This window comes from Euprymna scolopes, chromosome 29, assembly GCF_053919585.1.
Source record: "Euprymna scolopes isolate OS-2025 chromosome 29, ASM5391958v1, whole genome shotgun sequence".
In the NCBI taxonomy this organism is placed as follows: domain Eukaryota; kingdom Metazoa; phylum Mollusca; class Cephalopoda; order Sepiida; family Sepiolidae; genus Euprymna; species Euprymna scolopes.
The window spans coordinates 21,114,144-21,135,066 of record NC_136510.1 but is presented as its reverse complement, the minus strand read 5'-3'; the positions used below and the strand labels follow the sequence as shown (position 1 = coordinate 21,135,066).

The window sequence follows — 20,923 nt, the reverse complement described above, 5'->3', positions numbered from 1 at the left end:
GTGATCCGGTTTTTGTATTTGAAAGGACGCACACCACAGAAGACTTGATGAAATGAAAGAGACTTATGGTGATAATGCCCCATCATATGACCTTGTAAAACGCTGGCATCGTGAATTCAAACATGGCCAGAAGTCTGTGGAAACAGCTCCCAGACCTGGTCGCCCTCCTTCTGCCATTGATGAGGCATCTGTCCGTCAAGTTGAGGCTGCCATTTTGGAAGATTGGAACATTACTATTCGCCAAATAGCCTAAGTTGTCAGGATTAGTACAGGGTGTGTGGAAACTATCATTCATGACCATTTGCATATGCATAAGGTGTCTGCCAGATGGATTCTCAGGTTGCTCAAACCATTCCAGAAGCAAGAACAGGTCGAGTGCTCGAGGATGAATTTGGAGATGTGCCAAGAAGATGAGTCAAAGTTGTTCAAAAGACTGATTACACAGGATGAAACCTGGGTCCATCACTATGATCCAGAGACCAAAGCCCAGTCAATGCAGTGGAAGCACTGTGACTCACCACCTCCAAAGAAATTAAGCTCATGCTCACAGTCTTCTGGGACCAGGACGGAGTAGTGATGACAGATTTCCTGGCAAAGGATACCACAATTATAGGAGTCTATTATTTTCACTTTTGAGGAAATTAAGGGAGACTATCAAAATCAAGAGGCGGGGCAAGATCAGTAAAGGTACTCTCCTCCTGCAGGACAACGCGTCGGTCCACAACTCGCATGTCGCCAGATCAGAAGCACGGGAGTGTGGTTTTGAAATTCTCTCCAATCCTCCCTACGCTGCTGACCTTGCACCCTCTGACTTTCACCTCTTCCCAGCCATGAAGTTGTTTTTGAAAGTAAAGCGTTTCCCAGATGATGCAGCCTTGATTTCTGAAGTCACGTTGTGGCTGGAGGACCAAACTCGGGTGTTCTACAAAAACGGTCTCCAGAGCTGCATCAAACGATGGGAGAAATGCATAACTCTGGGTGGTTCCTATGTAGAGAAAGACAAGTTTCGTTGCTCTACTGCTATGGGAAGTAGGTCAGGGGCATTACTTATTGCATGTCCCTCGTAAGACGACACTTGAAGTAAAAAAAAATCATATTAAAAAAACCAATATTTCATAAGATACCGGGTGTTGCAATCTCCAGCCTAGGCTAAACAAACGTGGTTTCGTGATTTAGCAGTCGTCTTATACAACCGATATATAATAAATTTATGAAAATTTGCTCCAATTTTGTACCTCGTCTTATTTGACGGTCGCCTTATACGCAAAAATATACAGTAATTCAAATAATAAAAAAACATTTAACACTATTATTTGCTTCAGATTCAGAATAAAACAATAGGGCTCGTCCGGGAATTGAACCCGGGACCTCTCGCACCCGAAGCGAGAATCATACCCCTAGACCAACGAGCCAACGGTTGATTTGGTGGCTTTATTTAAATATAACTATTAGGTTAGAATAACAATAGAGTGGTTGAATTGTATCAAATTTCTAGGAGTGGTACGTACTGATCGTCGGGTTGATTAAAATGTATTAATCTCGGTCTCTCTCCCTCTCTCTCTCTCTCTCTCTCTCTCTCTCTCTCTCTCTCTCTCTATCTATCTATCTATCTATCTATCTATCTCTTTTTATATATTAAATAAATAAAAATGAAGCTAGCAAATAGAAATATATTTTATACAAGGCAAACTTATCAAGATAAGAAAAGCTTAACATTGTTAAAAGATGCAATTAAATGTGTGTGTGCGTGCGTGTGCGTGTGTGTGTGTGTGTGTGTGTGACCTTGCCCGTCTGTCTGTCTGTCTGTGTGAGGAATGGACTCTACTAAATTAATCCGTCTGCTAGTGTTTGGAATTCCATTCCTGTTTCTTGCTTCCTCGACTGTACTAGCATGTATACATATAAACGTAATGTAAGAAAACATCTCGCTGGCTAATTCCCTACTTATAGGAATAGTTATAGTATAGTATAGTTCCTAATTTACGGTAGCTCCTTATGACTGGCAGGGGGGAGGGGTGAATAAATATTTACGAAAACTATTCTGTTTGGTTAATTGGTCAATGTCAAGTTTCTTCCCAACTCCCCCAAAAACGTTAAAATGACTTTTGTAGATTTTCGATGGCGCTGAAAACGAATATCATATTTACATTTTGGGCAGATAAGTAGTCTTCATGATAGGAAGAAATTACTTTTTCAAAAAGTGGGGGATCACTTTCCTATATAAATTTAACGCCAAATGAGAACCCAATTTCTAACAACGTAGTTATTCATATCATAAAACAAATTTAACTGTGATATATGTTTTCCGCACCCCCGAAAACTGACGCTGTTTTTTTTTTTTTTACTAAGAGATTCGCTCGTTTTTTTTTCTTCCATAATTTAGGACGCTAATTATGCTGTCAGTAAGCTTACACAAGCGGTTTACAAAATATACTTTTGTTTCTCGTTCTTTTTTTTCTTTTTGGGGGTTGGTATTCAATTATAGAACTTAAGTTTTTAACATGTGCTTCTATAGTTTAATTAACCTTTTTTTGGTAAGTAACCGGCTGTCTGAATAAAACATATCTAAGAACACTGCCAGACATATAAATTACCTTTGTGAAATTTGCAAAAGATAGGCTCGGCCGTTTGGCAACCTAGGAGGAAGGAACTCTTTCTCTCACACACACACGAAGTGAATTATATATATATATATATATATATATATATATATATATATATATATATATACACACATATCTATGAATTAATATGATAGCGTGCGTGTTATTTATTCTGTGTGTCACGTTTGCACCCGAGTGGCTGTTGTTTAATTGTTATGGACTTCCATTTCTTGTAATAATTTTACCAAAAATTCTTCATACATTTTGATTTCGGTTTCGATTATAGGTGAAGGAACTCAAGCTATATATCTATATATATAAAGTAATAGCGTTCGTGTGTGTGTTTGTCAGTGTGTACAACTCCCGAATGACAGTTGGAGAGTAACGTTTCAAACGTTATATATACAGGGTGTCCAAATAAAATGTATACACTCTTTAAATGACCATACAACCAACATCTCTCTCTCTCTCTCTCTCTCTCTCTCTATCTATCTATCTCTCTCTCTCTCTCTCTCTATATATATATGTATATATATATATATATATATATATATATATATATATATATATATATATATATATAAAGTAATAGCGTTCGTTTTTGTCTATGTGTACAATTCCCTATGGTCAAAGAAATATAGTGTCTATAGTGCGTGTACACCTCTCCTGGTCAAGAAAAATTAATGCCCATTGTAGGATACTTCTGTCAAAGGAGACATTTATTTTCATGTGTAACTTGTAGATATAGCATTCTTCACATCACATATACATCGACTGAGTTATGCTTATTAGCATATCACATTAAATCATTTTAAATAATTAGCTCGATTATATTACTTATTCGACATAATAGCCTCGTTAATACTGTACTATTTAAAAATATTATTTAAAATAAAACAAATACCTCACTATTAAACAGACATCTTTTCATTCCCACCCACACCAAACATACAAAAATCTACGACATTCTTAATAGACTTGGTTTTCACTTGATACAAATAACTTCCACAACAATAAAACAGATATTAAAAACTACCAAGCACTCTCCCAAAACCTTCACATCCGACGCCGGTATATATTCCATCCCATGTAACAACTGTCAACAAGCGTACATAGGTGAAACACAGCTAAAATTGAAATGAAGACTTTACGAACATAAAAGAGATATAAGGAATGGTAACCCCCTAAATGCACTCTTTTGCCATTGTGCAGAACACGATCACTCATTTAATTTAGATCATGTGAAAATTATTAAATACGTGATAGATAGAGCTAAAAGAAGACTTTTAGAATCAGCACTAATATTGAATACTAATACTATTACGCAAAGAAAAGGCTTCTACCATTTAGCCCCTAGCATAGGGAAAATAATAATCAAAGAACAAAATATCAAAACAGATCCTGGCTAACCGTTTTTCCTTAAATATTTCAACAAAATGAATAAGTTTACAGGAGAAAAAAATGTACATATTTATTTAACGCATTTTAAAAAGTGTATATATAGACATTGAACAACCCAACCTTCCCATACGCACACATATGTTTGTCCATCCCGACATGGGTAGGATTCAAAAACTGTTCCCTTTTTCGTATGATCTATGACTTTTTCTTTTCTGGGATTTTTACTTCTATATCCTGAAGATGCCCTCTGAAATAAGGACGAAACGTTGATTATTTTAACAATTTCATTCGGTTTTTCTATTTTTCTCAAAACATAATGTCAACCACCGCTGGTATTTTTTATTTCTATTTTATATATATATATATATATATATATATATATATATATATATATATATATATATATATATATATATATGTGTGTGTGTGTGTGTGTATGTGTGTGTGTGTATTCATAAGTTTTGGTTTCGGTGTCGATTCAAGCTGATGCTCCCAAGTCTATATATATATATATATATATATATATATATATATATATATATATATGTATATATATATATATATATATATATATTAATTTTAGTAATCGCAAATTTATAATATATAAAAATTGATAGGACATCAACTTTATAATAATATAAACGAAATATGCAAGAATTAAAATATCATGTTTAAGCATACTTTACGATCGGGCTACACAGAGCGTCCCTGTGAGCTTAAATAAATACTTTTGAAGCTTTAACAAAAGAGCTACAATAATATGAGGGCGTCTCCATACAGAATGCCAACATCCGTATATTACATATGAATGAGTCCCCTGTGGAATTTCCACAGTTCCCGCTAGTATATACATATTTATATACATTTTATGTGTGTGTATATATTTGCGTTTGGGTTTGTGTGTGTATATGTAAACACAATCCTCCATATATAAATAAACACACACTATTTTAATATGCGTATCCTCTGAGCAGAATATTGTACGCGCTCCAGCCTTTTTATCAATTCATTCTTTAAGCTCATCATCAAACAGACTTGTCCTTTTTTTTTTATTTACCTTCGCCGGTCTAAGTCGTGAATCAACATAAATTTGAATAACGATGTCACCAGGTAGCACCGACCTGGTTTGAGGCGACGTCATTGGCAGCCAAACATTTACTATCAGAAGATAAAGCAGGACCGACGTCGAAGAATAAAAAAACGACGCCGTTTCGTCTTTTTTTTTTGGATCGGAAGAACAAGAAGATCGACTGAAAAATAAACTGCGCCGACTTAATCTTTTGGTGATTCAAGATTATGAAAAACGTCATTATTAAGAAGCCAATCCTCTAAGCTTAGACACGCTTATAATCAACGAGAAATGGAAGTCCGGTTTTTATGGATATATAGGGTGTTATTTTAGAGGCGGCGGACTTTAAATTGACGACTTTTTTCTTTACATGCAGATTTGGCAACTATCGGTTATTTTGAGTTCAGCTTGGGTTGGCAATTCACCATGAAGTGACTGGCACTCGAGCAGCGTTTGCAAATTGCGAATGATACAATCAATTTACTGAGAGAAGCAATTGATGAAGGAATAATTTCATGAAATGGATTTGTAAACTGGTCACTTTAATCGTGCGATTTAACCCACATTGGATTATTTTCTTTGGAGATATGTAAAGTTCCACATCTACACTGATAAACCAGACACAATAGATTTAGTGCTTTGTCAAGGGAAGAAAGAGTGGTCCGACTCGCTTTTTCCGAGATGTGGCAGAAGTGGTTCATCTTGGAACGTACCTGACTCTTATCTAAGTAGATGATTGTATCAAGAGCCAGTTACTTTCTGGAGCAGTGGAATGATGCAACGATTTTTCTATTGACTGTCAGTCGTAGGATCTTGTCAAAGCAAAGGACTTTCTCAACCGAAACCCAAAACGACGAGTAACATCATATATGTTTTTAATGGAAATCGCTCCAGACAATGCGTTATGCCGTTTAATGTAAAGAGCTAACAAGAACAAAAGATGATTCCGCAAAAATAGATTCCTATTGACCTTAATCTCGAAAATACTAATAATGAACATATACCATAATAGTATTTATTGAAAAGACTGAGACTAGCAACATCACGTGACAACAATACTCCATGCATGGTCTGCCAGTAAAATTGTAAAGTTACAGAATAGCGTTAGGTACGAGAAAGCGTTTGGAGCGATCAAGAGAGCCAACATGACGAGAAGTAGAAAGAGCAATGGATCTAATGTATAAACGAATCTTTGTAATAATTATAAGAAACGAGTCAAGAGATTTTCGCTGTGAATCCCATAAAAGAGTCTTTCTATTTTCAATTCAAATTATGCATTCCTTGCATTCTAATTACTCAGGTTTAGGCATGCGACATATAAAAAGATAACATTGTTTAAATTGTTAAAAAATTATAACCACTGTGAAAATTTATAAGAATATTTCAAAAAATGTTTATAAATGGCTTTCAACACGCATTTTTTCGACACAGTTCTCAAAACGTTCTCAAATCATTAAATTCTGAGGTACTTGTACAGTTTAATCAAGACATTAAAAAATGAAAATATCGAAAAAAAGGTTATATTGTACGTATCCGTTTTGGAATGAAGTTCTCCGGAAAAAGAATTCACTTTATTTCATTAAGTAGTTTTTTTTTTTACAATGAAAAAACAATTTGTTATGATACCGAGCAAAAGGTAGTCATGTTTCGATTTTTAAGAAGAGAAACTAGTATTAAAGATGGGGAGGGAGTGTCGGTGCTTTAAACTGAGTTAACTCTCCGTGGCGTGTTTAAAAATTTCAAAGATGGCTACCTTCAACGCGCTGTTATAAAAACGCGCTGTAAAAAAAAAAAAAACACAAAAAATACTCGATCAAATTAAATGATTTTTTTCAGAGATCTTCAGTTCAAAACTGATACGTACAATATAACCCTTTTTTTTTTTTTGATATTTTCATTTTTTAATGTCTTGATTAAACTGTACAAGTACCAATTCTAATACTAAAAAAAATAATATATAAAAATTCAATTGTTTCCCCGGAAAACCAATAGTTATTCCGTTTTGTTGTGGTGCTTTTCCTCTTACTATAAACACTGGAAGAACATGCCTCTCTATACACTGCACACTAAGCAGTCAGACTGGCGTGTAACTACGCCTTTTAGTTGTTTTTATCTTTCCTTTTTAATATATTTTTACGTTCTGTGGAATATTTTATTATTTAGAAGATGTATTAGAACTACTTTAGAGAAAAAAAAAAAATGCGTGCGATATACCGAGAAGAAAAACGATAGTCGATTTGAAAGATACTGTCATCAATAAAACGCAGTTATCTACTGTTTTCGATCAATCTAAAGAGTTAATAAACGCTTTCTTTAGAATCAGCCAGTACTTGCAGGTTGTCGCCTCAAACCAACACTAATTGCCAGTAACCAACAGCGCTGACAATCACAGAAAGTGGCTTCAACTAGCTGCCACTGAAAAACAATGCCCGACAGTGGAAATAAGATTGTTTCATTTGGGCCACGGCCGCCAGCGTCTGCTATTTTCCAGGGACGGCAATGGCCACCAACAGCAACCGTAGTTTGTTTTCGAGGGGGTCCTTTAACGATTCTGTTCTGGATCTGTCATGCTTCCACCGGGCAACGCCGGTTAACGGGTCCTGCTAGTTCAATATCTTTTGTTTTCTACTAAGTCCCGCGTTGTGCCTTTCTTCCGGACCTTTTCGGTTTCCCTGTTAAAAAGCGGGTTCTTTACTTTTACAATAATTCTTATATTTTTGAAACAGGGTCTTCATTAAATAATAATAGAAAAAAAAAAAATGAGACATAACAGAACATTCGGGGCACTCTTTGTTGATTGGACAGAATTCAAAACATACATCTTAATCTAGAGAGGAATGGTATTCCCTATTGCTTACTATCTCTCCCCCCCTCTCTCTCCCCCTCTCTCTCTCTTCCTCTCTCTCTCTCTCTCTCTCTCTCTCTCCCTATCTGTATATATCTGTATATATCTGTATATCTATCACCCTTTCGTTACTTTCAATGAATATGCTTAACTGAGATCTCTGATTTATCCTTAAAAACACTCACTGCAAGAACTCGCTTTGTTACCACAACGAACAATAAACAAAACAAAACAAACAAAAATAATAAAGAAAAACAACATTCATTCCTATGTGAGCTTCAATAGTTTTTTTTTTTTAAATAGATAAATTACACCAAATTTTTAAATTAAGCGAAATATACAAAACCACTAAACCATTCTTACATTATTTCAGTATAAATTAAAAAAAAAAATAAATCGGTTGGGCTCGTCCGGGAATTGAACCCGGGACCTCTCGCACCCGAAGCGAGAATCATACCCCTAGACCAACGAGCCACCTGATATACACAATCCATATTTAAAGATAAGTATTTCAATTATAATAACAAAGTATTAGAATCTTATCAAATTTCGAGGGAAGCTCAGATACTGATCTGCAGACTGATTAAAGGTTTATGTTTTGTTTATTAAACCAAAAAGTATAAAATCAAATTAGATTTAAGTTTTGTAAAAGTCAAGATTGTCTGCTGTTTTTGACTTCCGGTGTTTCTACTTTGCAGACGGGACAAAGGAAACAAACAAGATATGGTCCTTTCTTATTAATGCCTATTTCCCTCTCATATTACGCAACTCGACGTTTCAACATTCACACTTTTCCGCCTAGCATTCTCAGGCAGCATGAATTGGAACAGATATATATCAGATGTTGTCAAGTCTGCTGCAAAGAAGGTGGGCTCTCTCTACTCAGCTAGAAAACTTCTCTCCCCTGTTAGTATCTTATATTTCTACAAAGCCATTATTCACCAGGACTTGGAGTATTGTTACTATATCCGGGCTGGTGCACCAAAAACTGCCCTCCTCCTCCTCTTAGATTGGGTAATAAAAGAGCTTATAATCTAATATATACTGTTACTGTCTACAACCCTCCAACTTCTGTCCCATCGCCGCAATATTGCACCCTGCGGTTGTTTTACAAGTACTTCGATGGAATGTGCCACGGCAATATTGCTTCACTTGTGCCCTTTTGACGTAAATACCCCCGACCAACTCGACAATCAGCAAAAGCGAACCCCTTTACCATAAAGGTCCCTTCTTTCTTCGCACTCATCCCTCTAAATTTTTTCCCTTGCTGAACCACCATGCAGACATTCAAGGTAATGTGATCAAATATCTCGCTACACAACTCCCTTTTTAGAAAGCCCCTATTAATCTTGTCCCTAATCCATAATAGCACCCTGCGCCTCAGTGGCAATGCACCTTGTCTGAAGTGAATGTAAGTTAAAAAAATATAAGTCGTTCTGTAGAATGGTAATCTTTTAAACCAACGCATTTCAGGTGAAAATGTTATTACGCACTTACGTGTCACGTCGGAATTAGTATACACTTAAAAAAATACGAAAACGATCCAATAGAAAATAAATAATTCCAAATAAAATGCTGTGAGACCGAAACTTACCTGCATGATGGACTCTTCCAGTACTATATTACGCTGTTAGATAACCCTCCCAGTTAGCAGTATCCTAATACCGTAGAATCAGCAGGAGTACTAGTAGTACACACCACATACAACTACTCATAATGGACCCCACTGAATAGTAAGCTCCGCTTACCCTTTATCCTATCTTTGTAACCTTTTCGATTAATATATCTTTTCTTACACCTATACCGTGTTCCGTGTTTTCCTTCCGTGATCCCAACCTTGGGTCAACATCATAAAAATATAATTCATCGGGTTTATTTACTTAATAGAGTTTTGATATGAAAATACAGGGGAGGTAACTGCAATTGATCAATTTGACAATCCGCTATTTTAAAATACAAAATGTCGGACCGTTATTTCAGACGATTTTTTTTTCTTCTAAAAACTAGATCTAGAATTCTTTTTTACTGTATCATTTTTCGTAACGTTTGGAATTTATACTAATTTCGACATGACACGCAAGTGTGTAATAATGTTTTCACCTGAAATGCGTTGATTTAGAAGATCACCAATCTACACAGGCACCCCCAAATAGCCTAGTTTCGACTCCAAATAGACAGATAGGAAATTTCCATCATTGTAATGCCAATTAAATTATAATAGTTTTGACATAAAAATACACAAATTAGATAATTTTGAAATAAGAGTAATAATTAATTAGTTTACTAATTAATTGCAATTATTAATTAATTAAGCATAATTTACAGAGTTAGCTTGCACGTCATTTCCACTAGTTACCGTGACTCAAAGGATAAAAGTGCTTAGTGTGATCAGTTCTAAATAGCAGTCTTCTGAAAATTAAAGATTCGATCCTCTGTTAGTACAATATTAAGAAGATAATGAAGAATTACTTAAGACTTTTTCTAGGTTTAGAATGGTAGGACAAGAACAAACTACACGGATGGGTTAAATAAAGAGTTCCAGACAGAATTATATGCACATTTCCGAGTTCGCCAAGAAAGAGAGGGAGGTGTGCAAATTATATTATAAACACGTTTACCGGAAATGAGGGTCAGCTGATCAGATTTGCGTGTGAGTCACGTGATCAGGTTAGCTGGATCGAAGAGATTGGGTTTGGACATAGAAGACAACGGACGGCTTAACAGTCGTTCCTTCCCCTTCATTGGAGGGGGGATGCTGACGTGTGTGGAAGTAAACCACGCAGGCCAGAGATTCACTTTCCATCCTTCTGCGATCGACATCTGGAAGGTGAATAAAAACTATAAAACCAATTCATCGTCTTGGGGTGATTGAATCTTCGTCCGAAACAGGTTAGCAGCCTTCCCTACAAGACACGAGATGCATTCCAGGTGGACCAACATCAACGACGCATGATGGTATGTCCAAAGTACATGTACCACACACACACACACACACACACACACACACACACACACACACACACACACACACACACAAGCAATATGAACAATTAAATATGAGCATATCACAAATAGACAGAACATTTAGACGATCATCACACACACAGCCGCTTTTATGATAACAACACACGAATAATCCCAATAATAAAAGCCTTTGGTGCTCGTGCATTACTGTTATTTTTTTTGTTTTCATTTTGAAGATCTCAGAACAGGTGGAGACAATTCAATTTCAGAACAAAGATAAAACACTTCGATTATCCGCCCGAAAATGTAAACAACAATAAACTAATACAAAATAAAAAAAATTATTATCTGAATATCTATTGAATTAAATTAAAAATAAAATAATCCTAATAACACAAAATAACACATTAATTATCTGGACATTTATTGAATTCAACTAAAATTATAATAATTATAATAACAAACTAAAACATTAATTATTTGAACATTTATTGAATTAAATTAAAAACAATAAAATTCTAATAACAAGGAATAAAACATTAATTTTCTGAACATGTATTGAATTAAAATAAAATTAAACCAATTCTAATAACACGAAATAAAACATTACTTATTTGAACATTTATTGAATTAAATAAAATTAAGAAAATTCTAATAACACGAAATAAAACATTAATTATTTGAACATTTATTGAATTAAAATAAAATTAAGAAAATTCTAATAACACGAAATAAAACATTAATTATTTGAACATTTATTGAATTAAAATAAAATTAAGAAAATTCTAATAACACGAAATAAAACATTAATTATTTGAACATTTACTGAATTAAATAAAATTAAGAAAATTCTAATAAAGCGAAATAAAACATTAATTATTTGAACATTTATTGAATTAAATAAAATTAAAAAAATTCTAATTAAACGCAATAAAACATTAATTATTTGAACATTTATTGAGTTAAAATAAGAAAATTCGGCACTTGTGCATTACTGTGATTAAACAACTTCTGAAATTAAAATCTTTCCGTTCTGAGATCAAAATGAAAACAAGAAAGTATTCTGTAGCAGTAATGCACAGGTGTCAAACATTTTGATACTAGTTTTGGACTCAAATTCAGAATAAAATCATTGGGCTCGTCCGGGAATTGAACCCGGGACCTCTCGCACCCGAAGCGAGAATCATACCCCTAGACCAACGAGCCAATTGGTATGTTGCTGCTATGTTTAAATATAGATATCTTAGTTAGAATAATTGAGTGCTTAAATCGTATCAAATTTCTAGGAGTGGTGATTGTCGGATTGATTAAAATGTATTAACTTATAAAATTGAAAAAAAAACAACAACATTTTTTTAGGCTGTAATTAATGTGAACAAAGATGGCTGTTCTTTTCACATCCGATATTTACAGAATCAAACGTATGTTACTTATGATTAGAGGCATGACAACAGCATATTCTTTTCATTGTTTTGACTCTCGAGTGTGTATCCGTTGATATCTTATATGCTTTTATATAGAGTGATGTGGTTCTCGGTTGATTAACTGTATCGGATATATACTCGAGAGTCAAAATAACGAAAAGAATATGCTGATCCATTATAGATGTAGGACTATTTTTTTTTTTTGCGCACTCTATCCAAAAGGGAGAGAGTGGTGGTTGGTGCACCGGCCCAGATGTGGCAACAATATTCCAGGCATGTAGCTTTATAGAGATATCGGATTTTGGTTTCTTACTTATGGATAAGTTTTCTAACCCGCTAGAGGGAGCCCATTGTTGTTTCGGCAGACTTAGCAGTATTTTTCCAATACTTCATTATATTTCAACTCATGTTGCCCGTGAATATTAGGTTGAAGAGTTGGTATTTATTTCATTCCCACCGTTGATGGGGTGAGTCAAACCAGCACTCCTAAAGAAGGAACAGTCTGACCTTTTAGATATTGCATGAGCAGACCCGTCGGCATTCATCGGTCAAGCGCCCCAGGCAGTAAGCAATAAACTTAATCCGTCTCTAAGACAGGAGGCAAGGCCTGGGAGAGTGGGCCGCCTAGGACTAACCAGGATGGATACCTTAGCCCGACAGATACATGGACACCGACAGATACCTGGACAGATCCTGACGGAATAATTGTTGAGAACATATCCACGGTTGGTATGTAATAATCCAAAGTCTCTAAGGGACGGTTTGAACATTTATAAAGAGGTAATGTCATTTTAAAAAATTGGAAGCAGCTAGTTATTAAAACTCCCAAGATATTTAATTATTTTGCATTTAAATTTCTGATTTATAGTATCGTTTTCAAGCGAGAGATTACGTTAAAAAACGTTTCATTTATTTGCACCATCAATATGAAGATGGTTTTAGGAATACGTGAGTGCACCCCCTCCCACCCGATAAAATAATAATCGAACACGTAACACGGAATAGGTTGAGTGTTTGGTTGTTTATTTTTACGGCATATCAACCCTTTTCCGGATTATTTAATGCCGAATCCAGTTATGTTAGAAACAGTTTTTATGCTTCAAGTTCTTTATATTTTCAAATATTTATTTGTAGAGTTTGGTTTGGTTGTTTTACGGCATATCAACCCTTTTCGGGTAATTTAATGCCGAATCTAGTTATTTTGAAAATAGTATTCTTATTGCATCCAGTTATTTTGTAGAAGGTTTTTATTCTTCAAGCCCTTTGTATCTTCAATCATTAGTTTGTAGTGTTTGGCTTGGTTTGGTTGTTTTATAGTGGATCTTATCGTTTTTGTTCCCTGCCCTGCAAAACATGAATGAGTTTTGCAATAGGAGAGGGGAACATTTTAAGTTAGGAAACCAGTCAGGTAGTGGGGTAGATAGAAAGAGAAACGGGAAATGGGTAAAAGGAAAAGGAGGAAAAGGTGGATTGTTGTTTTTGGTTTTGCAGAACATAAAAGGAAGAAAAAAAACCCCAAAAAAACATCAATGTAAGGTGCATTTCGTTTCAAGAAGCCAATATCTTCAGACAGTCTGATCTGGTAGCACCAGTAACACGGAATAAACAAAACTTATTTTAAAACAAAACAACAAAAAGTTTATTTCTGAATTTTTGAGATGAGGATTGGTTATTCGTATTATTTGGATTCATCGGACTACTGTTCTCATCTTGAGTGTGATTTTCACAACGTTTCGGTCGATGTAACCTTCGCAAGGTTTGAGTACTTGAAAAAAAAATCAATTGTGAATGTAATATTCCCCTGAAGGTTGAAGGTTCAATCCTCGGTGTAGGCGACCGAAAAATACAATTGCGAATTACTTAGGACCTCTATCCAGTCATGGCTAACAGGAACAAGAACATGCTACCCCGTGAAGTAAACAAAGGATTCCGTTCGAAATTCTGCCAAAATTCCTGAGTTCAACAGAAACATTCCCGAGTTCAATAAAGATGCAACTGAAGAAGGTCGGAGGTTACATTGATCGAAACGTTGTGCAAATGACACTGAAGATGGAGAATAGTTGTTTGATGAATTCAAGTAATACGACTGAAAAAAATATTTTGGTGGTCAAAAATTGAACGTTTCCGAAAAAGCAAGACTAGAAAGTTATTTAGATGTTGCTGGTCAGACAGAGGCTCTTTCGAGTGTCTCAGATTCACCAGCAGTTATCTTCAGTGAAAATCGTCCATGCTTGAATGTCCAGTGGAGAGAGAGAGAGAGAGAGAGAGAGAGAGAGAGAGAGAGAGAGAGAGAGAGAGAGAGAGAGAGAGAGAGAGATAAAAGTGCCCATATGAAAAAAAGTCTACAAACTTATTTAATGCACCCTGTATATTTACCATGAAGTATACAAGTTTTATAAATTCGACGCAAACAATATTGTAGTGTTCGTATGCTTCTGGAATAAATTTATTAAATCTCTTTATTCTTGCGTATAAAAAGGAACGTCATTAATATTTTGGGAAAACTTAACATACGCCCATAATAAACATTTTTTTTTATTTGTTGTGCACCCTTGCCACCATGACAGAAACCCTCTGTTTTGTAATCCTGTTTGCTTCCTTTCATCTTACTTATTTCTAGTTTATAGAATAGATCGAGACGCTCCGCATGAGGCATACCGTAGTCATCATGGGTCATGACGTAAGTGTGCCACGGTCCGCGCCGTAAACAACAGATTTGCTCAGGCGGAACAAAGCCTCAGACGGTGCGTCGTTCTCGGCTTTTTTTTATGAGCGGCGTCTTCGCGTAGAAAGCACAGAAAGAACGTCAATTATATTATCTGTTACGCACGCACACACACACACACACACACACACACACACACACACACACACACACACACACACACACACACACACACACACACACACACACACACACACAGAAATAATGGAACAATAACGACATTTTGAATATAGTTGAATGCATTTGTTTATTGCTGACACAAAGCGAAAGAGAAAAAAAAAAAAAAATGGCGGCCGGCAAATTTCACCGGAACGAAGAGAGAACGGCTAATTGAAGATAAAGAAATGTGATCGGGTGTAATTTTCACGTGTTTAGAATTTGGAATTTTAGGGAAAAGTTAATCTTGAATAGAAATATTTCCATTATTGTTGACGTGTTGGGGGAAAAAAAAATCGTGGGTTTAAAACCAAATTCCTAACTTTGAAACAGATTGAAAGAAAAAAGAAAAAAAAAGAAGAAAGAAAAAGAGAAAAGGAATAAAAAGAAAAAAAAAGAAAAGGAAAAAAAAAGAAGAAAAAAAAGAAATCTCTGAACAATGCCAGAAAGAATTCTAATTTAATTTTTGCTCAGTTTTATTCGCTTGGCAAAGCCGTTAATTTTTAATGCGTGTCATTTTTTTTATAACTCCTTGCCCCACACATTCAAGCATACACATATATCTGCACGCATATGCAGATAAGAAAACGTACAAGTACGCATAACCACACCTCGCGCGTGTATATAGATATATACACGTTCACGTGTACACGCAAAAAAGACATAAAATCACATATTAAAGTATACATATGTATACACATACAGGTACACATGCGTGCACACATACATTATACACACATACAAGAAACACGAACATACGTATTTATACGCATGGACACATCTTTATGCATATTCAGAGAGGAACAATAAAATTGTCGCCCTAATAAAGAAAACATGATTCCATTTCCGTTTGATGAAAACCGGTTTTCTTTTTTTTTTGTTGCAGACCATCCACTAGTTGTCCAGTTGTGTACAAATCCCAAGAGCCTTCTATCCTGTCTGAACGTGACACAATATTCAACGAGCGAGATCGGAAATGCGCCGCTGTACAACACATGCTCTCTACCGATTCAAGTTATGAAAACAGGACCATTGCCAGAACCCTCAAAATGCATCGCTAGATTGCTATGAATAACCGGGTCGTGCTCAGGGTGACGAAAACAAAGTTTCCGGCCACGGTTATGGTCTTTGGTGCGGTTTCAAGTGAAGGCCACATCATGCCACCTCACATCTTCGAAGTCGGTTTGAAAGTCAATACCAAACTGTACCTGGATGTGCTGAAGAGTGTGCTGACTTCCTCTGGTGCAATCAGGTGGCTGTTGACAGACCCTGGGTGTGGTATCAGGAGTCGGTGCCGGTCCACAAGTCCAAAGAAACCAAAGTTTGGCTTCAGAAGGGGAGCTACGACTTTGTACTCTTCTCTCACTGGCCCTCTCCTCCCCCGACCTTTTGGTCATACGTCGAGAACATCACCAACGCAACATCTCACAACACCAAAGCCAGCCAGATCGCCGACATCCACCGAGTTTCTTGATGCTCCAGGTGGTACGGGCAAGACTTTTGTAATCAATTTGATCCTTGCAAAGATTAGATCCATGAGAAAGATTGTGCTTCCAACAGCATTCAGTGGCATTGCTGCATCTCTACTACAAGGTGGCCGCACTCTTCACAGCACTTTTAAAGTACCCTTGGATACTCATCGAATGGATCAGCCAGTTTGCAAAACTACTGGTAACTCAGCCTTGGCAAATGTAATTAGAGACACCTCTGCAATCATTGTAGACGAAGCCCCAATGACGCACAAGAGTGCTTATGAAGCAATTGACCGAACACTGCAAGACATCACAGGAAACAAGAATCCCATGGGTGGCATTCCAACCTTATTTTGCGGTGATTTCCGTCAAATCCTCCCAGTGGTTAAAAATGGCACAAGGGCTAACATTGTCAATGCAAGTTTGAAACAATCCTATCTCTGGAGGCACGTTATAGTGAAGAGACTGACTACTAATATGATTGAGGCAGAAGGCGGCTATATTGAATAGATATCAGCTATACTGAATAATCAAGTTATATGAATTGATTTTTTTTTTAGTAAAAGTTTTAAAATAAATGTATAGTGTTGTTTTCTTTATGGCGAGACTTTTATCGTTCCATCCTGTAAATATATACAGATATATATATATATATATATATATATATATATATATATATATATATATATATATATATATATATATATATATACATGGTTACGTACATTATCACATAGGCGCATATACGTATACATCTTATTTTTTTTCTCTCTCTCTCTCTCTCTCTCACACACACACACACACACACACACACACACACACACACACACACACACACATATATATATATGAAATAAGAATTAAAATTAAGTTTACCAAGATAATCCAAGATAGCAAATCTAAGGTATATTATAAATATTAAAGAGTTAATATTTATAAAGTAATCTCAACCAGATGTAAAAGCTCAATAAAACCAAATAGGAAATAGAGCTTATAATGAGAAGATGAGAAGGAAAGTATTTCTTTGAAACTCAGCGGATTAAGGAAGATCCACTTATTTTTGTCCTTCTTTTTTAAAATTAAATATGTTTTTTTCCAAAGTGTTTTTAACATGTTTTATTTTAACATGTTTTTTTAAACATGTTTTATTAACTACTTGTTCTTATATATATATATATATATATATATATATATATATATATATATATATATATATATATATATATATATGTTCTTTATTACTGATTACTGATTACTATTATATATATATATGTATATATATATATATATATAAATATATATATAAATATATATATAAATATATATATATATATATATATAATAGTAATCAGATGGTTTGACAAGATCCCCCCCCCCAAAGCATCACATATTTCATGATGTATTATTTTTTCTTTTCAGTATTGACTTTAAATATAATAAGAACAACCGTAGATATTTTGTTTTTATAAATATGTTTATTTACTTTTATATTTTTATTAATGTATCGCATGTAATTTTTTTCTTTCCTTTTTAATAAATATGTTTAGCTCGGAAAATTTCAACGGCCACTTCCGAGAATTTCTTTGACGCAGTCAATTAAAAAAAAAAAAAAAAAAAATTCTGTAACATCATTTGCTGAATTCGTTTTAATTAATAGCGATGAGAGGGGGCGCCCGGCGTTGCCCGGTCGTAAAATACGTTAAATATTAAATTTAATTAATACATATTTCGTATTTATCATTACATAGTCAATTCTCTATTGAATATATAGAATTTAGGAAAACTCGTCCCGGGAAAACTCGTCTCGGGAAAACTCGTCTCGGGAAAACTCGTCTCCGGAAAACTCGTCTCGGGAAAACTCGTCCCCTTTCGCTAGGTAGGAAAACTGGTCCCTAATTGAATAAATATCGATTGAAAACACATTTTATGATCGTTCTTGAAGGAGATATTGTTTTTTAAAATAAACTATAGCCCCCCCCTAATATTTAAAAAAAAAATATTTTTACTTGTTTAATGTTTTTTTTTTTTTTTTTTTTTTAAATAAAATCGATTTTCTAAGTGTCCGTTTTCTACCTAACTGGCTAAGTTCTTAGTGGTTTAACTTATTTTAAAGCGTTTATTATGTCCATACAAAGTTAATTACAATTTTTTTGTTGTTCTTATTTTAACGATGTTTTTTGGAGTCATAAAAACAAAAAAAAAAAAACAACCCAAAATTAAAAAACAGGGAGCGATTCGATTCTTCGTTACGCTTTTGGTTTTGATTTTTAATTATGATAGTTTTTTGTTGTTATGTTTTTGTTTTCTGTCATACCAAATGCACTCATGCGTTATTTAAAATTATGATTTTATCAATTATCAACATTTATTGTCGTCCTGTCAAATTTTGCAAAAATTAACTAATAAATTAAAAGCGAAATATTTTTTTGGCGCGAGAGAGTTAACTCATTTTTAATTTTTTTAATTTTTACTTCAAAATTCTAAAATCAATCATTAAGAGAGAAAGTAATCACTAAATAAATTTATTAATCAATTTTATTGAAAAATCCGCGATCGTTTATCAAGAATCTTTTAAATTTCATTTTTTGTTGGTTGCTTTTCGAAGGGAGATATAGGTTTTATGCCCCCCCTCTCTCTCTCTCTAAATTATATTTTAAAAAATATTAAAATTTATTATTTTCTTTTTAAAACCAAATCTCCCTCAGTAATTTCTTTAATTTTCTATTTTTTAGCGATTATCAAGACCCCCTAAGATGTGATATACCGGGCATTATTTCTCGTTCTCCCGTAACACTCGACCGACATGTTTTTTGTTTGTTTTCTGTTTTTTTTTTCTTTACCAAATAAACGATTCCAAATAAATTAAATAAACAACATAGTCGGCGAGGTATAAAAATCGATTTTACCCTTTTATAAACAACAGTATATAAGTAAATTATTTTTATATTAATATAAAAAAAATATGCGGTCTCGTTTATGAACAATTTGAACATAATAAACGCTTTTATTAAAAACACAAAAAAAACATTAAACAAGTAAAAATATTTTTAAAAAAATATTATGGCTATAGTTTATTTAAAAAAAACAATATCTCCTTCAAGAACGATCATAAAATGTGTTTTCAATCGATATTTATTCAATAAGGGACCAGTTTTCCTACGAAAGGGGACGAGTTTTCCCGAGACGAGTTTTCCGGAGACGAGTTTTCCCGAGACGAGTTTTCCCGGGACGAGTTTTCCAGGCACCGAATATATATATATATATATATATATATATATATATATATATATATATATATATATATATATATATATATATAAATACTTCATTTACTAATTATATATATATATATATATATATATATATATATATATATATATATATATATATATAAAATAAAAATTACAATTAAATTTACCAAAATGATCAAGATGGTAAAATTAAAGTATATTATAAATATTACAAAATTAATATTTCTAAAGTTATCTCAGCCAGATGTAAAAGCTCGATAAAACCAAATAGGAGATAGAGCTTATAATATGAGCAAACAGTTAATAAAACATGTTAAAAACACTTTGAAATGAGTTAAAAACATATTTAATCTGAAAAGGAAACACTAGATAAGTAGATAGTCCTTAATCCGCGGAGTTTCGAAGAAATACTTTCCTTCTCATCAGCAAAACGCGTCATGCGTCACGTTGCAAAACATGCCACACTGACATGACCCCGAGTTCAGTAACCTATTTTTCGAGTAACCTCTTTACAAAATATGTTTACAATTTCAATTGACGATTAAATTCCTTATTTTAATTTTCACAGAAACAAATTTCATCATTACATTCCTTTTCCAATAAGCAGATATCTAACTATTTTGTGTGAGCTAAACAATTGCGATTCCACATTCCTTATTTTCAACAACATTCTGTATTTATTTTAACTGATGATTGGAATTCTCAATTCCAAATCTAGCTTAGCAAGTTCCAATCCTTGACTATCCTATTTCATATTTACTCACTTACAAGAACAGGCGTCTGTTATTGCAACGCTGCTTCCTTAGATGATTTCTCGACCCCCGATCCTAACCGTCATGATCACCACGGATATGTGCCTACATTAGGGATGGCATCCCTTGCGGCAGGGACATCTCTTATAAACATCTAAAACTACCACACATGCTTCCGAACAGCACTTATCGTATTTGCTCTATACCGTCTCTACGATAATGGTGTCACCATCTTTGAGAGTACCGCGGAACAAATTGAGC

The 20,923-nt window shown here is 34.3% G+C and overlaps 3 non-coding genes across 3 annotated transcripts; all 3 read right to left on the bottom strand.

The window, feature by feature from the left end:
- Positions 1–1,340: 1,340 nt before the first annotated feature.
- On the bottom strand, positions 1,341–1,412 carry Trnap-cgg (transfer RNA proline (anticodon CGG)). Its single transcript has one exon. It is a non-coding gene; the product is annotated as a tRNA-Pro (tRNA).
- Positions 1,413–8,320: 6,908 nt separating this feature from the next.
- Positions 8,321–8,392, bottom strand: Trnap-cgg (transfer RNA proline (anticodon CGG)). Its single transcript has one exon. It is a non-coding gene; the product is annotated as a tRNA-Pro (tRNA).
- Positions 8,393–12,016: 3,624 nt separating this feature from the next.
- Trnap-cgg (transfer RNA proline (anticodon CGG)) lies at positions 12,017–12,088 on the bottom strand. The gene has a single exon. It is a non-coding gene; the product is annotated as a tRNA-Pro (tRNA).
- Positions 12,089–20,923: the final 8,835 nt, after the last annotated feature.